This window comes from Oreochromis niloticus, linkage group LG3 (assembly GCF_001858045.2).
Source record: "Oreochromis niloticus isolate F11D_XX linkage group LG3, O_niloticus_UMD_NMBU, whole genome shotgun sequence".
Lineage (NCBI taxonomy): Eukaryota > Metazoa > Chordata > Actinopteri > Cichliformes > Cichlidae > Oreochromis > Oreochromis niloticus.
In genome coordinates this window covers 83,685,784-83,704,935 of record NC_031967.2, presented here as the reverse complement: position 1 = coordinate 83,704,935, position 19,152 = coordinate 83,685,784, and positions in this window count along the sequence as shown.

Below are 19,152 nucleotides of genomic sequence, written 5' to 3'. Positions count from 1 at the left end.
CACTTATCTGATTCAGGGTCTTGGGGACTGAAGCGAATTAATAGGATGACAGTCGGGGTACACCCTGGACAGGTCGCCAGTCTATCACAGGGTTAACACGGAGAGACAAAGAACCATTCGCACCTATGAAAAATATCGCCAGTTAACCTAACTGGTAATCACCAGTTAGGTTAACTGGTTAACTCCAGATTAAACTACAAAGAAAATTTTGTAGTTTAATCTGAAGTTTGAATGGGACAAACAGGCATTATCTAATGTTACACTGTAAAAAATGTGAACACACTTTACTGTCTAACTGTGAGATCAGTGAGATGTTGTTTCCAGAGTCTGCAGTACTCTCATGTCTCATTCTTTCTGAGTGTTCAACACTGTTGTGGTTCACACAAAGAGACTTGTTCTGGAAGTGAAAGTAAACGTTTCTTTGTGCGTCAGCAGTGTCTGGTGATCTGTTAGCTGTTGTAGCTCTTAGTGAGTTTAGGTGGTGTTTAATTGTGTTTGCTGAAGATGTTTCTGCTGTTTCTGCTCCTCATGAATGGTAATGTTATTATGACAGGTGTAATATATGAATCGTTTACTTATATGAATCGCTGTTACTGTTAATGATGCAGTGATTGTAATCATTAATTATAATCTAGTCACAGCTGTGGTCAGAACAGGCATGAATGTGGTAACTTGGAGCTTTCATGATTTCTTTGACCTGTTCTTTTTTAGCGTGGAATGATTGTACAGCATCCATCTTTACTGAGTTTAAAAACAAGAATTAGGTGCACAGGCTTGAATTTATTTTGGATGTTCTATACGGGGCCAAACATGTACATACATTACACACAGTTTTCATTTACAAGCCTTTATTATTGTTAAAAGTCCGCTTGTTCACTGTAACTGTTTAGACTACGTTACCCATGATGCACTTTGGTATCTGTACTTCCGGTTGGGAACATGTTCAGCGCAGTTCTGCACAGATGAGAGGTGTGTCGGAGGAGTAACGTATTTACTTGCATTCCTGTGTGAGTTAACCAGTGATGGGAATAACGGCGTTACTTTTTTCAGTAACGAGTAATCTAACTAATTACTATTCCTATCGTTACAACGCCGTTACAGTTACTAACAAGAAAATGCGGTCCGTTACTATTTTTCAACAAACAGACGGTTGAAGCTGTGTTCAACTTACCGCACCATATATCAGCTGCACGGAAGTAGCTGTAAGTAATCTGGACGCTACAGCTTTAAGCAGCTGCGCGCTCCCGCAGACGGTAATCACGATCACTGTCCAGCACAACACCTGGAGCTAAGGAGGCAAAACAATCGCATGAGTGCTGCTGTTTGACTGAGGAAGAATAAAGTAGTCGTGGTAAGTCAATCACATGACCACTTAAAGACAAAGCAACAAGGTGCCAGTTTTTAAACTGTGTCGATAGGCCACGTAAAACCAGAGGCATGATAAACAATATATACGTGTGTTTTTTCCTCAATAGTTTCGTCACGTTTACTGTCTAAGGACAGCGCTAGCAAGCACTCTCTGCTTATGAGCAAAAAACAAACAAACAGGGGAACTTTTAGGAGTGACGGCGAGAGGGAGAGAGAGAGAGAGAAAGAGAGCAGAAAAAGAGAGACAGCGAGATTTGAGATGTGAGAGATTTGTGATGTTTAGCGTGTTTGCAGTGTGTAGTTAATGTGTTGTCTTGTGTAGTTAGTGTGTAATGTTGTGGATAGTTCTGTGTTGTGTGTCAGAACAATGAGGCGACTGCTGTCTCCAGGTAGAAACAGGAGTGATACACCTGCTTCTGTCAGACCTGCAGGTATCAGGCTGTGATGTTCTCCTTTATAGTGGACAGAAATTATTTTTTTGGAGTGGCACAAATAATTTATGTGGCATCTTATTGAATGCAAAACACCTGATTGTTCTGTAAACAGTTTGAAATGGTTATTTAAAAAAATTAAGGTAAAAGATAAATGGATGCAAATAACTTTGTTGTTTGCAAAACTTGTGCATAGGATTTTAAAATTGACCATTTATATTTGCATTTAAAATTATGAAATATGATTCATTAAACATGTTTGTGGTTGTTACAGTAAAAAATATAACTTTTTCTACTCAGATTTTGATTTTTTGTCTGATTTTAGATCAATTGTGTTAATACAGTATGTCAAAATGAAAACAACTGTAAATTCAGACATGTGAGGTTGTGCTGAAAAGAATGATACCAAACAAGGCAAAGGAAATAGTTTTTAAAGGTGAAATGTAGAGGTAACATCAAAAGTAGTTAAAAATGGCCAATTATACCCTGGACCCCAGAGGGTTAAACGTTTTTTTTTTAAGTAACGCAATAGTTACTTTTCAAGTAATTAATTACTTTTAGAATATTGTAACTCAGTTACTAACTCAGTTACTTTTTTGAAGAAGTAACTAGTAACTATAATTAATTACTTTTTCAAAGTAACTTGCCCAACACTGGAGTTAACCCTGTGTGCGTGCTTACCATGTGAGTATTATAAGATGAGAGTGATGCTTGTTTGACTTTATCTGTGTAATTTGCTACGTAAGAAGCTAGTCCCGTTGCTATCGCTAAGATGCGTTTTTTTGGCCTACTACAGGCGGCCTTGGGTTCAGCCCATATTCCATTCCATATATGACTTACTGTCAAGCATTGTAGTTGTAGGTGGATGTAACTATTTACTATGTTTATTATTTGAATCGTTGTAATCTGTAGAGGTCCTGTTTGCCAATACATATACGAGCCGGAAATTCATTTATGGTCTTAGGGTGCCATCTAGTGGCCATGTGGTTATGGCAGATTGTATAACATTACACTGGAAACCTACAGTACTGTATAAGGGGTACACTGCTGTCCATAGTGGTTAATACAAATATTTGTTCCTTCTGTTTACAGATGACCACACACATATACACACTCACACTCACTTTACCTGCATGGGAATACTGTAATGCAATCGCATCCCTACCAACGCTGTTCATCCTGTTGATGTCATCTGCCACCTCCTTATTAAAGTGATTTGAACTACGTCACTGTGGAGTACCATTCCTTCTGACCGAGGACGACTGAGTTGAAGCGTGATCGGCAGTCAGTCCAAACATATATTACAATTACAATCCCAGTTCTTTTGATATTTGTGTGAATGCAATGACAGAATTTAACAGTAGCAAAATGTATATCCGTAACAGAATTTTGCTCAATTTCTAAACTAAATATAGAATGTGGACTTTGAAAAAGCACTACAGGCTGTAAATAATGACGGTCTTTGATGCTGTAGATTCGACCAGGCAAGCCAGTACAGGAAAGTCTGAAAAGTCTCTCTGCTTAAAGGACAGAGTCTTCGATCCCACCAGTATTACTGCCAGTAGGCAAGCAGAGCTCGGGTGGAGGTGGGCAGGAGAGTCACCCAGCTCTGACTGTTAGCTGTCCGAATGTGGATCGTGCTTCCACTAAAGCTGTGCTTGCCAGGGTGGCCTTGCTGTCAAGCACCTTCAGTCACTTCTATTATCAGCAGCTCTCTAAATCTGTGAACTTGGTTACTAATTCAATTCAATTTTATTTATATAGCGCCAAATCACAACAACAGTCACCTCAAGGCGCTTTATATTGTAAGGTAGACCCTACAATAATAAATACAGAGAAAAACCCAACAATCAAATTACCCCCCGTGAGCAAGCACTTTGGCGACAGTGGGAAGGAAAAACTCTCTTTTAACAGGAAGAAACCTCTGGCAGAACCAGGCGGCCATCTGCTGCGACCGGTTGGGGTGAGAGAAGGAAGACAGGATAAAAGACATGCTGTCGAAGAGAGACAGAGATTAATATTAAGTATGGTTAAATACAGAGAGGTCTATTAATACATAGTAAGTGAGAAAGGTGACTGAAGAAGAAATACTCAGTGCATCATGGAAATCCCCCAGCAGCCTATGCCTATTGCAGCATAACTAAGGGAGGATTCATGGTCAGCTGATCCTTTCACTGAACAGTGAAGATTTAGTGGGGTTAGGGCAGCGGTCCCCAACCTTTTTTGCGCCACGGACCGGTTTATGCCCGATAATATTTTCACGGACTGGCCTTTAAGGTGTCACGGATGAATACAACAAAATAAAACTAGTACCGGTAGCGAAATGTTTCACGTATGTTATTCATAACATACGTGAAAAGACCCAGGAAAACCGAGTTAACGATAAAAACGATAACAAAATAACACTGAAAACCGATAAAAACGCTGAAAACCATACATTTCACACCTGAGCCTCAACTCTCGTGGCCCGGTACCAAACGACTCACGGACCGGTACCGGTCCGAGGCCCGGGGGTTGGGGACCGCTGGGTTAGGGGACTGAGCCTGCCCTCTGTGAGAGGCAGGAAAAGCACGGCCTACCCCCCATGGCAGGAAACCTACCCTGCTGGACTTTCATTTTATGGGAAAACCTGCGTCTTCTCCCGTAACAGACTATAGTCCATTCATTTGAGGCCATTTGGCCTTTGGTAAGTATTTGTTTGTTTTAGTTATTGTGAACTGTATGTACAGTGGCTTGCAAAAGTATTCGGCCCCCTTGAACTTTCCCACATTTTGTCACATTACAGCCACAAACATGAATCAATTTTATTGGAATTCCACGTGAAAGACCAATACAAAGTGGTGTACACGTGAGAAGTGGAACGAAAATCATACATGATTCCAAACATTTTTTACAAATAAATAACTGCAAAGTGGGGTGTGCGTAATTATTCAGCCCCCTTTGGTCTGAGTGCATTCAGTTGCCCATAGACATTGCCTGATGAGTGCTAAATAGAGTGCACCTGTGTGTAATCTAATGTTAGTACAAATACAGCTGCTCTGTGACGGCCTCAGAGGTTGTCTAAGAGAATTTTGGGAGCAACAACACCATGAAGTCCAAAGAACACACCAGACAGGTCAGGGATAAAGTTATTGAGAAATTTAAAGCAGGCTTAGGCTACAAAAAGATTTCCCAAGCCTTGAACATCCCACGGAGCACTGTTCAAGCCATCATTCAGAAATGGAAGGAGTATGGCACAACTGTAAACCTACCAAGACAAGGCCGTCCACCTAAACTCACAGGCCGAACAAGGAGAGCGCTGATCAGAAATGCAGCCAAGAGGCCCATGGTGACTCTGGACGAGCTGCAGAGATCTACAGCTCAGGTGGGGGAATCTGTCCATAGGACAACTATTAGTCGTGCACTGCACAAAGTTGGCCTTTATGGAAGAGTGGCAAGAAGAAAGCCATTGTTAACAGAAAACCATAAGAAGTCCCGTTTGCAGTTTGCCACAAGCCATGTGGGGGACACAGCAAACATGTGGAAGAAGGTGCTCTGGTCAGATGAGACCAAAATGGAACTTTTTGGCCAAAATGCAAAACGCTATGTGTGGCGGAAACTAACACTGCACATCACTCTGAACACACCATCCCCACTGTCAAATATGGTGGTGGCAGCATCATGCTCTGGGGGTGCTTCTCTTCAGCAGGGACAGGGAAGCTGGTCAGAGTTGATGGGAAGATGGATGGAGCCAAATACAGGGCAATCTTGGAAGAAAACCTCTTGGAGTCTGCAAAAGACTTGAGACTGGGGCGGAGGTTCACCTTCCAGCAGGACAACGACCCTAAACATAAAGCCAGGGCAACAATGGAATGGTTTAAAACAAAACATATCCATGTGTTAGAATGGCCCAGTCAAAGTCCAGATCTAAATCCAATCGAGAATCTGTGGCAAGATCTGAAAACTGCTGTTCACAAACGCTGTCCATCTAATCTGACTGAGCTGGAGCTGTTTTGCAAAGAAGAATGGGCAAAGATTTCAGTCTGTAGATGTGCAAAGCTGGTAGAGACATACCCTAAAAGACTGGCAGCTGTAATTGCAGCAAAAGGTGGTTCTACAAAGTATTGACTCAGGGGGCTGAATAATTACACACACCCCACTTTGCAGTTATTTAGTTGTAAAAAATGTTTGGAATCATGTATGATTTTCGTTCCACTTCTCACGTGTACACCACTTTGTATTAGTCTTTCACATGGAATTCCAATAAAATTGATTCATGTTTGTGGCCGTAATTTGAAAAAATGTGGGAAAGTACAAGGGGGCCGAATACTTTTGCAAGCCACTGCATTTGATAGAAGTTTTATGTCTGTACTGAGTTTGCCTTTGCTGTATACTTCAAACTTGTCCAGGCCTGGAGGATCAGCAGGCCTTTGATCATCAGTTTCTGCCTTTCTCTCTCTCTCTGTTTCTCTCGCTATATATTCTTCGAATTGTTTAAATATTTTTTTTGTCAGTCTGGCAGAGGCAAACTGTATGGAGTGACGAAAAGGACCCAAAATGCAGACACAAGGGAAGTCGAAACAAAACTTGAAATTAACAAAAGGCGAGTCATTTAATAAGGCTGATGAAAGAGGTACAAAAACAAAAGGCAGATGCACACAGGAAAGAAACTAACTAGAACTAAACTGGGAAAACTAAATGCTAAACACAAAAGACAAAGAACAAAACCTTGAATGTGACAAAAGACCTGAGCGTGGAAAAACCTTGGCAACATGGAGACATGGAAGCATTGAAACATGACGAGAGCAACAGACAACCTGACCAAGAATGAACGGAAACAAAGGATAGTCTGAAGCTGTGTCCCAATTCAGAGGCCGCACGCTTCGGAATGCGCATTTGTAGATCGATTACGTCCCAGCGACGCGACGAAGGTTGTCCCAATTCGAAGAGTCCTCTAAATGTGGCCTTCATTTCCCCAGATTTGAAGGCTGGGTCCGGTGTAAACTTCGTGACCCATCCTATCCCACAATTCATAGCGCGGCGATGGGTGTGGATATTTTCTTCTGAAAAAAATGGCAGGTGGCCGAAGACTTTCAAAAGTAAGTACTGAATATTATGCCACCCATTTATGTGCGAATATTTAATAATGAAGAACATTAAAGCATTACTGTTGGCCACATGTTATGTGACATTAGTGATGTTTGTACTTCCAGCGTCAACTTGGTTTTAAAGCCTTTACTTTAAAATATACACCGTTCAATAGTTGACCTTAATCTTACAGAGAATGTGATGATTTTATGGATAATTAAAGTCAGTCATATATCCATAAAGACAACAAGCTGAAAGTCAGTGATGCTGCTCGGTTTGCAGTCCTGAATATCACGGCACAAGCAGGATTCACTGCACTGTTAATGTTAGCTATGTTATATTGCTGCCTCTGTTCGGTGGTGTCGAGCCAAACGGACTTTAACTTGTGTTTGAACGAGCTGACGGTTCACTCGTTAAGCTGAAAGAAAGATGCTTTAATCACAGGAGTCACACATGTGTCCACTGGACCATCTGGGAACTCTTCTTGTTTAGCACTCGTAATAACACAAACACTAAATCCTCCTTCTCTTGTGCTGTTTTGTAGCAGTGTGTACACCTGAGACTGTCACCTGTCTGTCTGTCCTGCACTCTCTCTCTGTTTCTTTCTCTCTGATTGTGGAATAAAAGTATGAACATGTATTTATAAGTTACACTTGTGTTTGAATCCTGCAGCTTATCACACATTTGATTTCCATGTGTGACAACTGCAAGTGTCCAGAGTGAGGACAGACTGAGGGACCCACTGCTGCACATCATCTGTGAGGCTTTGCACCCCTGATGATCCACCAGGACAAACTCAGCAGTGTGTGAGGAAGAGGAGGAGGAAGAGCCAGCAGCAGCTGACAGATGGAGAGAATAGACAGACTGTTCCCTGTTTGTGAAGGACTGCTAGAAAAGTTTAAAATAACTAATTGTCTGTCCTGAATCAGTCTTATTAGGTAATGTTCAAATAATGTTATCATTCCAGTGTTTTCAGTGTGGGAGAAAGTACTCAGGGCCTTCAAGTTACACACTATGAAAGGCAGCAACAAGTTTAATATTCAGAAACTTAAAGTATGTATCAGCAGCAGAATGGAGCTAAAAATAAATGTTTGTTTCAGTTCTATGAAGCTTTGAGTATTTTGGATTAGTAGCACTGCTGTGTTTGTTGCATCATATTGCTGTAATTGTTTATATGCTTTATATATTCTGAGGTAAGTTGATCTATAGTGTTACATCATATTCTATAAGGATGTTATGTGTTTGTGTACTTTCTGCCCAGTTTGACCCATTTAGCAGAAGTCAGCCTGTTTAAGGCTCTGATATCTATTCTGTATGACTTAAAGCAGTTATGACATGCTCTGATTTTCTCACCCAATAGAGGAATATTTAATATATCAGTCTGATCTTCATTCTATCAGAAACAGTTATCACAGCTTGGAATTTTTTTTTCTACACATGTATGTAAACATTGAGCCAAATTTAGTAATGCCAATATAATTGTCATGGTCCTGGGTCATGCGACCCAGTGTTTCTGAGTTTCATGTTATTTTGTTATTTCATCTTTATTCCAGTTTCTTTTCAGTTATCTAGTTATTCGGTCATGCCTAGTTTGCAGTTTAGTTCATGGTTTATCGGGTTCCCCTTGTGTCATGTCTACGTCTCCATGTTTCCTGTTTTATTTTGAAAGAGTCCAGTGTTCATTGTTTATTGTATTTCGTTTTACTTCCCCTGCCCTGTCATTAGGTTCATGTGTGTAAGCTGTGCTCCCGTGTGTGGCCACTTCCCTTAATCATCCCTGTGTGTATTTAGTCTGTGTGTTCCATTCTGTCTTTGTCAGAACGTCTGTGTTTTCACGTCTGGTCATAGTTTAACGTCATAGTAGTCACAGTCATCATAGTTTCTTTGGTTTTCATAGCCTTCATAGTTTCATGTGTATCACTTGCTTCCAGCCCAAATAAAGGCTCACTCTTCGTTCAAGTTTAGTTCTGTCTCCTTGCCTGTGTCTGCTCCTGGGTCCTCCTCACGCACTCCACACAATCTGCCTCCGCAGACCGTGACAATAATAAAAGAACAATATTTCTCTCTTGTATATAATACATCTATATATACACTGTCAAAGATACTTGTCAATGAGTGAACATATAAAACGATAGGAAATATAAATAACTGTAACTTGAATCTTTACTGAAGCTCAGTATTTGACACAGAGTTCAAGTTCACAGCTGTAATAACTAATAATGATTAATATAATACTAACTTTAATATTGCCCATATTATATTTACATTACCAATGTGAGATGACTTTAGTCTCATGAACAACATTAGCTAATTGCTATTTACTAGCTAATCTTGAAATGACTGTTCAGTACAGAAATGAAGCCCAACAATCATGTTTTTACAGTCCCGTGGTCTCAGCCTCAGATACTTATCAAATCAAAAAAAGTTCATGTAACAAGAAACAGATTAACAAAAGAATTTTCTCCTTCATTTCTGTCAAACAATGTCGTATGAAATGTTTCCAGCGGTTAGTATCATGATTGCTAGGCAACCTGAGCAGCGCGATGGAGGCTAGACCATCTGATTTTACAAGCCTCGCATTTACAGTCTTCGAGGACGCGGCCTATGTAGACCGCGAAGGCTGTGTCCTTTAAGGCTGCAGACCCTGAATTGGGATACAGCCATGGTTGTTCACAGTGGACATAGACGGCTTCTTTCACTCCTCTTTCAAACCATCTGTCCTCTCTGTCCATAATGTGAAGATTGGCATCCTTAAAAGAGTGACCTTTGACCTTTAGATGCAGATGGACTGCTGAGTCTTGTCCTGTGGAGGTGGCTCTTCTATGTTGTGCCATGCGCTTGTGAAGTGGCTGTTTGGTCTCTCCAATGTAGTGGTCTGGGCATTCCTCGCTGCACTGTACAGCATACACCACGTTGTTAAGTTTGTGTTTAGGAGTTTTGTCTTTGAGATGAACCAGTTTCTGTCTGAGTGTGTTGCTGGGATGTCGTGCTTGGAGAAGACTCTCCTGAGTTTCTCTGATTAACCTGCTACATAGGGGATGACAATGTTGTTGCGTTGGACTTTCTGATCGTCCCTAGTTGGTGTCTAATCTTCTTTTCTGTGCATCTTTGCTGACTTTATAAACGCCCAATTAGGATAACTCTTAATGTCTTAATGTTTTAAGAGCTTCCTTTACATACAGTGGGATGCAAAAGTTTGGGCAACCTTGTTAATAGTCATTATTTTTCTGTATAAATCGTTGGTTGTTACAATAAAAAATGTCAGTTAAATATATCATATAGGAGACACACACAGTGATATTTGAGAAGTGAAATGAAGTTTATTGGATTTACAGAAAGTGTGCAATAATTGTTTAAACAAAATCAGACATTTTTTTCATAAATAATTTGATGAATAAACCTTCCTTAGTTAAACGTAGTCTGGTTTGATCTGCCTGTGCTTGTGACTTCTTGACATTTGGAAACATAACAGATAAAAATAGATTATATGTAGTAATATACAACAGATCCTATAACAGGTTGTTTGTGCTGTGAGGCCTCCACATGGTTATGTAATGAACCATTAAGCAGGTACATTTCAATATAATATAACTTTTATGTATGGTGTATTTTTCATTTATTTTGACCTGGGGGTTGAATTACTTATAAATTGCTAAAATAGAAACATAATATATATAAGATTATTCTATTTGATGTTGATTTATGAACAGGCTGAATGTCCTCACTGTCTGTCATTATGTCTCACACTGGTTCACTCTCTCACATCTATAATCATCTCCTCATAAACACTGTAAAAACATTTAGATCACAAACTGACAACAATGAAGTTTTACCTGGAAGTGCTGAAATGGTTTATTTTTAAATGAAAAAAGTTAAATATTGATTGAAGGTTGAACCTTCATCAGTAATTTAATGAATTGTGGAAGCTTATTAATAACAAAAATATGTACAGCTGAATTTTTGATGAACTGCAGGAGTGAAAAACACAAGATAATAAGCTGTATGAAAGTGAACAGTTTATAATTTATAATAAGAAACAAGCTTCTGAATAATCAATCAGTTCTGTTTGTGTTTGAAAATAAAAGCCCCTGCACGTTTTATTTCCTGTAAATTATGAAATCTAATTTTGTGAATGTTTTAATGATGAATATGTTGGTAATGATGCTGCAGGGCGATCTGGACAACAGAACAGGTGTCACATGTTTAAGGTCACTTTCTGAGAGCACATTTTGAACTTCACTAATCTGTACAGTCCAGCGAGGAATGCTCAGACCTCTACATCGGAGAGACCAAACAGCCACGTCATAAACACATGGCACAACACAGAAGAGCTGCCTGGCAGAAATCACAGTGGGCTCAGGCTGGGCTGTATAACTGTACTGGCATACCAAACCAACACATGTACATAGACTTTTATAGACTTACAGGTTCCCTCATTCATCCATTGAGCATGTGGACTCACTGAATGTTTTAATGAGCATGAAGATGGTGTTAATCATAAACTATGATCTTAACCCAGCTCAATACCTGTGAGACATTTTAGACTGACCATCCTCATCAAAACATTAAATGAGGGATAGATCACCGCTCATGTGATCTGTACTGTTTCATAAACCTAAACACAACAGAAAATAAAGTTTATTTAAATGTTATTTTTCCTTCATACAGTTTTAAAATAAAACAGAGACCTGTTAACATCATGAGTGTGGATGTGGAAGCTGCTGCAAGGAGTCGCAAAGTTTCAAATAAATACGGGGTCATGAGTGACCACATGGGGGCGCTGCTGGGCACTTTATGATCTATTCAAAAATACATTGATCCTTCAGTCTGCTGGGTCTGAGCAAACACAGTAAAAATTTACAGCATTAGAAATAGAATAAATCTGAATATTGCAGAAAAAGAAGCAGCTTTATTTGCACAGATGAAGGAGAGATGTTATTCCCTCCTGTTTTACAGTTTATTTACAGACAGAATACTTTAGAATTTTATCTTAAATCTGAACTTCATGTTAGCATGTGTGCTGTTCGAGCAGCATCTTTCTGTCACACTCCGAAAAAACTAAAGTCCATTCTGGAGGCTGGAAAAATGTCTCCTTCATCAACTCGGCAGCAAATATGTTCTTGAAACAAAGCCCAGAGTCCTTCTGTTCTGAGCTGTAGTTAATCATTTCTGCCAGGATCAGAGCTCAGCTTTACTCCACCTGTCTGACTTCTTCATGTGGCTGTGTCACTTTGTAAGCTTTACATGTAAAGGCAGCATCTGCATCAATGCTTCAGTAAAGCCTTTATTTAGATTCTGTGTGGAGCTGCACGACCAACATGTGACTTTACAGGAAGTCCCGACCTGCCCGGCTGCAGGTTCAGCTGATCAGAGTTTCTGTGTGAAGGTCAAAGCTCAGTCATCACATGAGTATGTGACATGTCATAAAAGTCACCAGGTTACTCGTACAAACACTGATCTATATAGAATCAACCTTTATGTCTGTATTATTCTCTATATACAGACTGTAACACTGACCTGAAACTGTAAACTCGTCACTTAAGAACCAAATTTACAGTGTCGTGGAAATTTATTAACAAAGTCTGCAGACACGATGAGCAGTTAAAACCCAACACTGTATTTCCCACGAGGAGAGACGTCAGTCAGGCGGTACTGAGAGTTGTCTCTCACAATGAACAGTTCAGGTCCCTTTTAAACACAGTCACAGAACAAAAGGCTTCTACAGTTGCAGTCCACACCTTGGACCTCCCTGAGCCTGGTTCTGCCGGAGGTTTCTTCCTGTTAAAAGGGAGTTTTTCCTTCCCACTGTCGCCGAAGTGCTTGCTCACGGGGGGTAATTTGATAGTTGGGTTTTACTCTGTATCTATTATTGCAGGGTCTATCTTACAATATAAAGCGCCGTGAGGCAAATGTTGTTGTGATTTGGTGCTATATAAATAAAGTTGAATCGAATCGAATTGAATTGAAACCCCAGCCGGATGTTGGGATAGGGCGGCCCTTAGCAGCTGGATTTACAGTGAGGAAGACCAAAACGAATGCAGTGGAACAACAAGTATTTATTTTTCATGCAGCTCTTCTCACAAACAATTCACATGTCGAGCTTCTTCACTGCACAACAATAATCTCTAATGACACCTGGCAGTGTTAAATACCTTTCAGCTATCACAGACTAAACCATTTTCCCACTAACAGGTATGTTTTTAAATCCCAACCTTCCACCACAGTATATAATACATCAATTTGAATAAATAAATACATAAACAAGGGAGTCCTCTTCCTTACAGATGGCCAGCAATGCTCCAAAACATAATGGCCTCCACATTATGCCATTGGGACTGGGACCTGATCCTGTATGCTGTTATGGCCTACAGGGCGACCAAGCACAGTAATACAGGCTTCACCTCAAACTTCATGATGTTTGGCTTAGAATTGAGCAAGCCAGCAGTCGCAGGTTCACCCCACGATCCAGACAACCAACCCTCAGCTCCAGAGTATGTGTAGCAGATGCGTGAGTGGCTGGAGCTAGACCACCTCATCACCAGGGAAGCCCTGCGGGAGTCATTCACTTGTGCAAAGAGACAATACGACAATAACTGTTTCCAGACACAGTACAAGATTGGAGATAATGTGTGTTATCTCATTAAAGGAACAAGGTCAAAAAGTTCCTCCCACTGTATGAAGGACTAATCTTTGTCCTGGGACAATTCGATGACCTAGTTTATCGGATCCAGATGAACCCAAGGTCTAAAGTGAAAGTTGCCCAGCATGACCAGCTAAAGCATTATCGCTGCTGCGAGCCCCTGGACAATACCTGGGTCCTGGATCAAGCTCATCACTGCTCACCTACGGAGGTTCCACCACCAGCTTTAGAGGATGACCCAGCAGACTGTGATCTGGGTCTGCACAGTCTGTCCTCCACTGCAACTGGCAATGACCCCAACTTCTCTCGGCCATCTGCCTCAGCTGCAGCCAATCCCGCTGATTGTGCTTGTCCCATCATTCCGTTTACCATGTAGACCATGAGAATGGTGGGGGTGCGGTGGGTGAGACCATCTGGGCCAGCAGTTTCAACGACCAACTCACTTAGCTTGGTTTATTTACCACGGACAGTTCCAAGTAGGACTAAAGATTTAGTTCAAGTTTTAAAACTTGGGGACAACATGAGGTCTGTGTATCTGTCAGGTGACGGAGCCATGACCTGGTCCCCCTTAGCTTGTGACCTACTGACGGGCAAATACAACAAGAGAGCTCCCTGAGAGCTCAAGCAGCACAAACACCATCAATCTGAGCTCAGAGCAGCACAATGAGGTCATCTGTTACCCTGCTGATCAATACGTGTGTGCGTGCAGGGCTACACATGGCTGAAAGAGTGCCTCTGCAATGATGAGGGAAAGAAGCAGCTCATTAAAATGAAAGATCTCCATCTGTTGGCCAACAGGCTCAATTTCCTGTGGTTGGAAACTATTTTGTGCAACTTTTTTGCATTTACAGTTTATTGAGGTATCGATAACCTTCTGAATTTTCTCTAATTAGAAATATATGTAAATAAAACAACAAAAAACAATTTCAATTTTTTAAATATTTTATTGCACTTTTTTTTTGCAGTTTATGTGGTTACTATGGACTTAATGCATACATATTATTAAAATTTGGGAAATAATGGTTGTGTTGATGTATAGCAACTTGAAATACTCCCCATAATGGCACTACAGCATGTAGAAATATAAAGATAAGCTCTGGCAGACTTGGTTCTATGGTAGGTCTTAAAGGGTTAAATATGCTCAGTAGATTAACTCCAGGTGAGGAGATGACAGCTCTGCCCAGGGGCAGACACAAGAAAACTACCAGAAGCTCAAACGGACTATGATAGTAACTGTTAACTCAATGAGTGTTTTCAATCAGACCTATTGCACAGCAGCTATTTTGATATGAAATATCAGCTACATGTTATCAATTTGTCAAATCAACTGTCTGCATTTATAGAACGCGGAAGTTCAGTTATAAAAATTAGAAATAAGTAAACTTTTTCCTGTTTACTTATTTCAGGCTGCTGTGAAACATGTTTGTGCTCTGATGTAGTCATTAAAATAAGAAAAACCAACCATTAAAATGAGCTGGCTTTCAGTGCGTGGTCCTCTCTGCTGGAACAGATGCTGATCATATCTAATGTTTGTTTCCTCAAAGCAGCACAGAGATGCTATTGGTTTATTTTGCAGCACAAACAAATTATCCAGGTGCTGAAAGCAGGAACAGTCAAATCTGCATGGCTCAGACTTCTCACGCTCACCTTCCATTCATTACATAAATACAAAGGTCAAGTCTTTTTTAGTGTTACAGGAACTTTGTTTACATAAAATGGAAACTTTTTGCAGTGTAAACAGGAACACTTTGACTGACTCGGACACTGAGTCTAAACAGTCTCACTGATTCATACGGTGGGACAGCTGCTGGAGGTATCATCAGATGTCTCTGGCAGTGGTCATTGTTAGAAACTGCTGCATATCAATACAGTTTAAAAGCCTTCACATTATTTGGCATTTGTGGGAACAGCAGGGTGATGAGTAGAGTGCATTCACAGTTTTTCTTCCTTCTTTAGGGCTTTTTTAAAGGATTTTGGCTGTTAAGGAAAATGAACTAAGCATCGCTCACAAACTGAATTAAATGATGATAAAACAATCACTTATGTGGGCGATGTTTGAAACATCACATTTGATACAGAAATGTTTTAAAATACTGTTTGTGAGCTAAACAGATGGGATAAAATGACAATTTTCTTTGTTTTCTTTGCCTGACCCGTTTGATTCTTTAACCATCAGAATTGTTGTCTGAAGGCCAACAAAGATAGTCAACACATTTACTTTACCAAGTGGATCATCGCAGCCTTGCCATACTGGTCCATTTGATCAACCTTTGTTGTTATTATTTATTTATTTATTTATTTTTCAGTTGTTATAGACAGGACAGACATGGCCGGCGTATGAAATGACAATTCTGCGGTAGCATCACAAAAATCCTAAATAAAGGATTACAAATGCTTTTCAACATGCAATGCTGAGCTTTACAGGAAGTCCAGAATAAATTTTAAAGGGACAGCAGCAACAAATGTAACTATGCAAGAAGGAGGTCATTATAAACAAGCTAAAGTCCTAACTGAAAAACTCTTTATGGCCTCTTTACTTTTCCATGCTTTTCATGTTACCACGGCAACCTGATAAACCATCACTAAGCATCCCAGGATTGTGAAGCAGAAGGAAAATTATCCATGGTGTTCAAAAGTTTTTACCATTAAATATCTGAAATGTGTGTGATGCATTTGGATTCAGCCCCCTTTGCTCTGCATAAGGCGGTCTTCTCAGAACAAACTAAACTTGCTTTGGTTTAGACCAGGCTTCTATTTATTGTCACCCGTTGGACCAAAATGCAGCTGCTGGTCTGCTGTCTGAGCACATTAACCCAGTTTGGGCCTTTCTACACGGCTTCCTGCTCCTTACAGGATCCAATCTAAAATTGTACTTTTTGTTTTTAAATCACTCAACAGCTGAGCCCCTGCTGACCTGTTGAGCTCCTATTTATTTATGCTTCAGAAAGAACCACGACGTGCAGTTTAAAACTAACCTTAACTATTCCACGGACTAAACTTAAATCTCGTGGTGACAGAGCGGCCCTGCCACAGAGCCATCTCTGGATTAGTCTGCCTCTAAATATTAGATCTGCACAAACGCTGGAACATTTTGAATCATTACTGAAGACACATTTATATGACTTTTAACACACATTGACCAAAACGTTTTAGTTTTAACGGCCTTAGTTGTTGTTGTTGATTTTATTTATTTGTTTTTCTATATTTTATGGCATCATTGTTGTGCAATGTATTTATTTTAGTGGCATCTACACTGTTAAGCACTTTGTGCAGCATAGAGTGTTTAGAAATAAACACTAAGAGTAGGTGAAAAACCTAATATTCCATAGGAACGTGAACACATCATCCCCACAGTGAGGCATGGTGGTGCCAGCATTTCCTCAGCAGGGATGATGGATGGAGCTAAATATCCTGAAAACAAACCTATTAGTGTCATGAACCTTCATGAACCTATGGCTCACACAAAGAGTGTACCAAAATGCAGCATGCAGATAAACTATTTACAAGACATTATTTTACAAAAAAACCAAAAAAAACCCCCCAACAACATAGGGATTGTGGTTTTGCAGTGGAGAGCAGAAACCAGAATGAAAGGCAGTTGCCATTGAGAGATGAATCTCGTGGGAGTCTCAGGAAGGGAACAATGGAACAGGGAATTCTGCAACAGAGGGAGAAGAGGTTACTGGACAGGTAAGGATCAGAAGGCTAAGGTGAGTATGTCGGAGACGGTGTTTTCTTACTTGGAGGTCCAGGTCGGACGGCCCTGGGGAGGTTGTCCGCGGGAATGTTACCAGCATGTCCAGAATTGTCAGGGCAGGCAGGCAAGGAGGTAAGACGGAAGAACCACAGCTGAAGAATGAGATCACGGCAGTAGGCGAGTTCACTCGGTGGTTATGAGAAGCTTAGGTGTGAACAGCAGAACGAGCTGGTCAAGAGTAGCAGGCAGCACCGGTTTAAGAAGCTCTCTTGCTAATGATTGTAGATGAGCCCCGGGTGAGAAGCTGGCAACTTCACAGCCGAAAGGGTGGATAGAGAACAAACCTGACACCAGTGGAAAAACCTAGCAACTCACAAGGACCATGACAATTAGAGGCTGGGGTGGAGGTTCACCTTCCAACAGATAAATGACCCTAAAAATAGAGCCAGAATTACAATGGAGTGGTTTCAGATCAGAGTGTATTCATGTGTTAGAACAAAGTCCAGATTATAATACTGCTGAAAATTTATGGCAAGACCAATGCTCTCCATCTGATCTGGCTGAACTGCACAGATTCTGCAAAGAAGAACGGACAGAAACTTCAGTCTGTAGCTCTGAAAAGCTGGAAGACAAACCACAAAGACCTGCTGTCACGGTCCTGGGTCAGTGAGCCGGGTTTCTGTTTTGGACTGTCAGTAAATGATATTCAAAGTTGGGTTAGATTCTCTGAGTGGTTTATGTCTGGGTTTCTTGTACTTATGAGTTCTTATGAGATTGTTTAGTTTCTGTATAGTTTGTAGCTCTGAGGTTCTCAGTTCTTCTTTTATCATGTTTACAGTGCTAAAAGTATCCTTCAGTTCTTAAAGATCATAGTTTGTCAATTTGCATATTAATGGTCATAAACTGATTAGAGTTGGACCTGATATTACGTATCAGTACTGTCCGATCCTGACCTAAATTACTGGATTACTGGAAATGAAAAAATGTAATCTGATATAGTAACTATCACAAATTATTATCTCCCCAGAGAACTCACTTCTATCATACTCATTGCAGTGTATATCCCCCTGATGCTAATGCTAGGTGGCCAACCTTCCAAGAGAAAATCATCAGAGACCCCAGTCACCCATCACATGGACTCTTCACCCTCCGGCCCTCTGGGTGGCGCTACAGGAGCCTCCGGACTAAGACCACAAGCTTTTTCCTTACAGCTGTCAAACTCCTGAACTCTGCATCCTGACATCTGACTCACATTAAACTCGTGGACTGAACATACACACACCCACAACCACCTACACACACAATGGAAAAAAAACAAAACAATGGACAACTGTACCCTCATACACACAATAATAGAATGGACTGAACCACCATTCACAACAACTAGCACTTTCTATAGCCTCTGTAGAAATTATCCATATTTCACTTATCTTAACTGCACTACTGTAAATGCTGTATAGACAATCATTCTGTACAAAAAGATAATTACAATTCTAAAACAGTTTACAACTGTTTATAACTTGCATAGTTCCTATTTTTGTATAGTTTTATATTTCATATTTCTGTATGGTTTTCTTATTTATATCCTTTTCATAGCCTGTACATACTTATAGTACAGGCTATAGACCCATATTTTGTACCCTCATACCTATAACAGACCCATTTCTGTAATATTTATATACATCTATATTACTGCTAATGTATATTTTGTAATATATCTATATCATGGCTAAAGCACTTCTAGATGGATGCAAACTGCATTTCGTTGCCTTGTACTTGTGACATGTGCAATGACAATAAAGTTGAATTCTATTCTATTCTATTCTATTCTATTCTATTCTAAAAGCACCTCACAAAACTTGCAACATGGGATAACTCAGCTTATAACCTAAGGACATCGGGGCAGTATGCGTCACGTGACAGAGCGATTGTGGTGTACGAGACCTGTC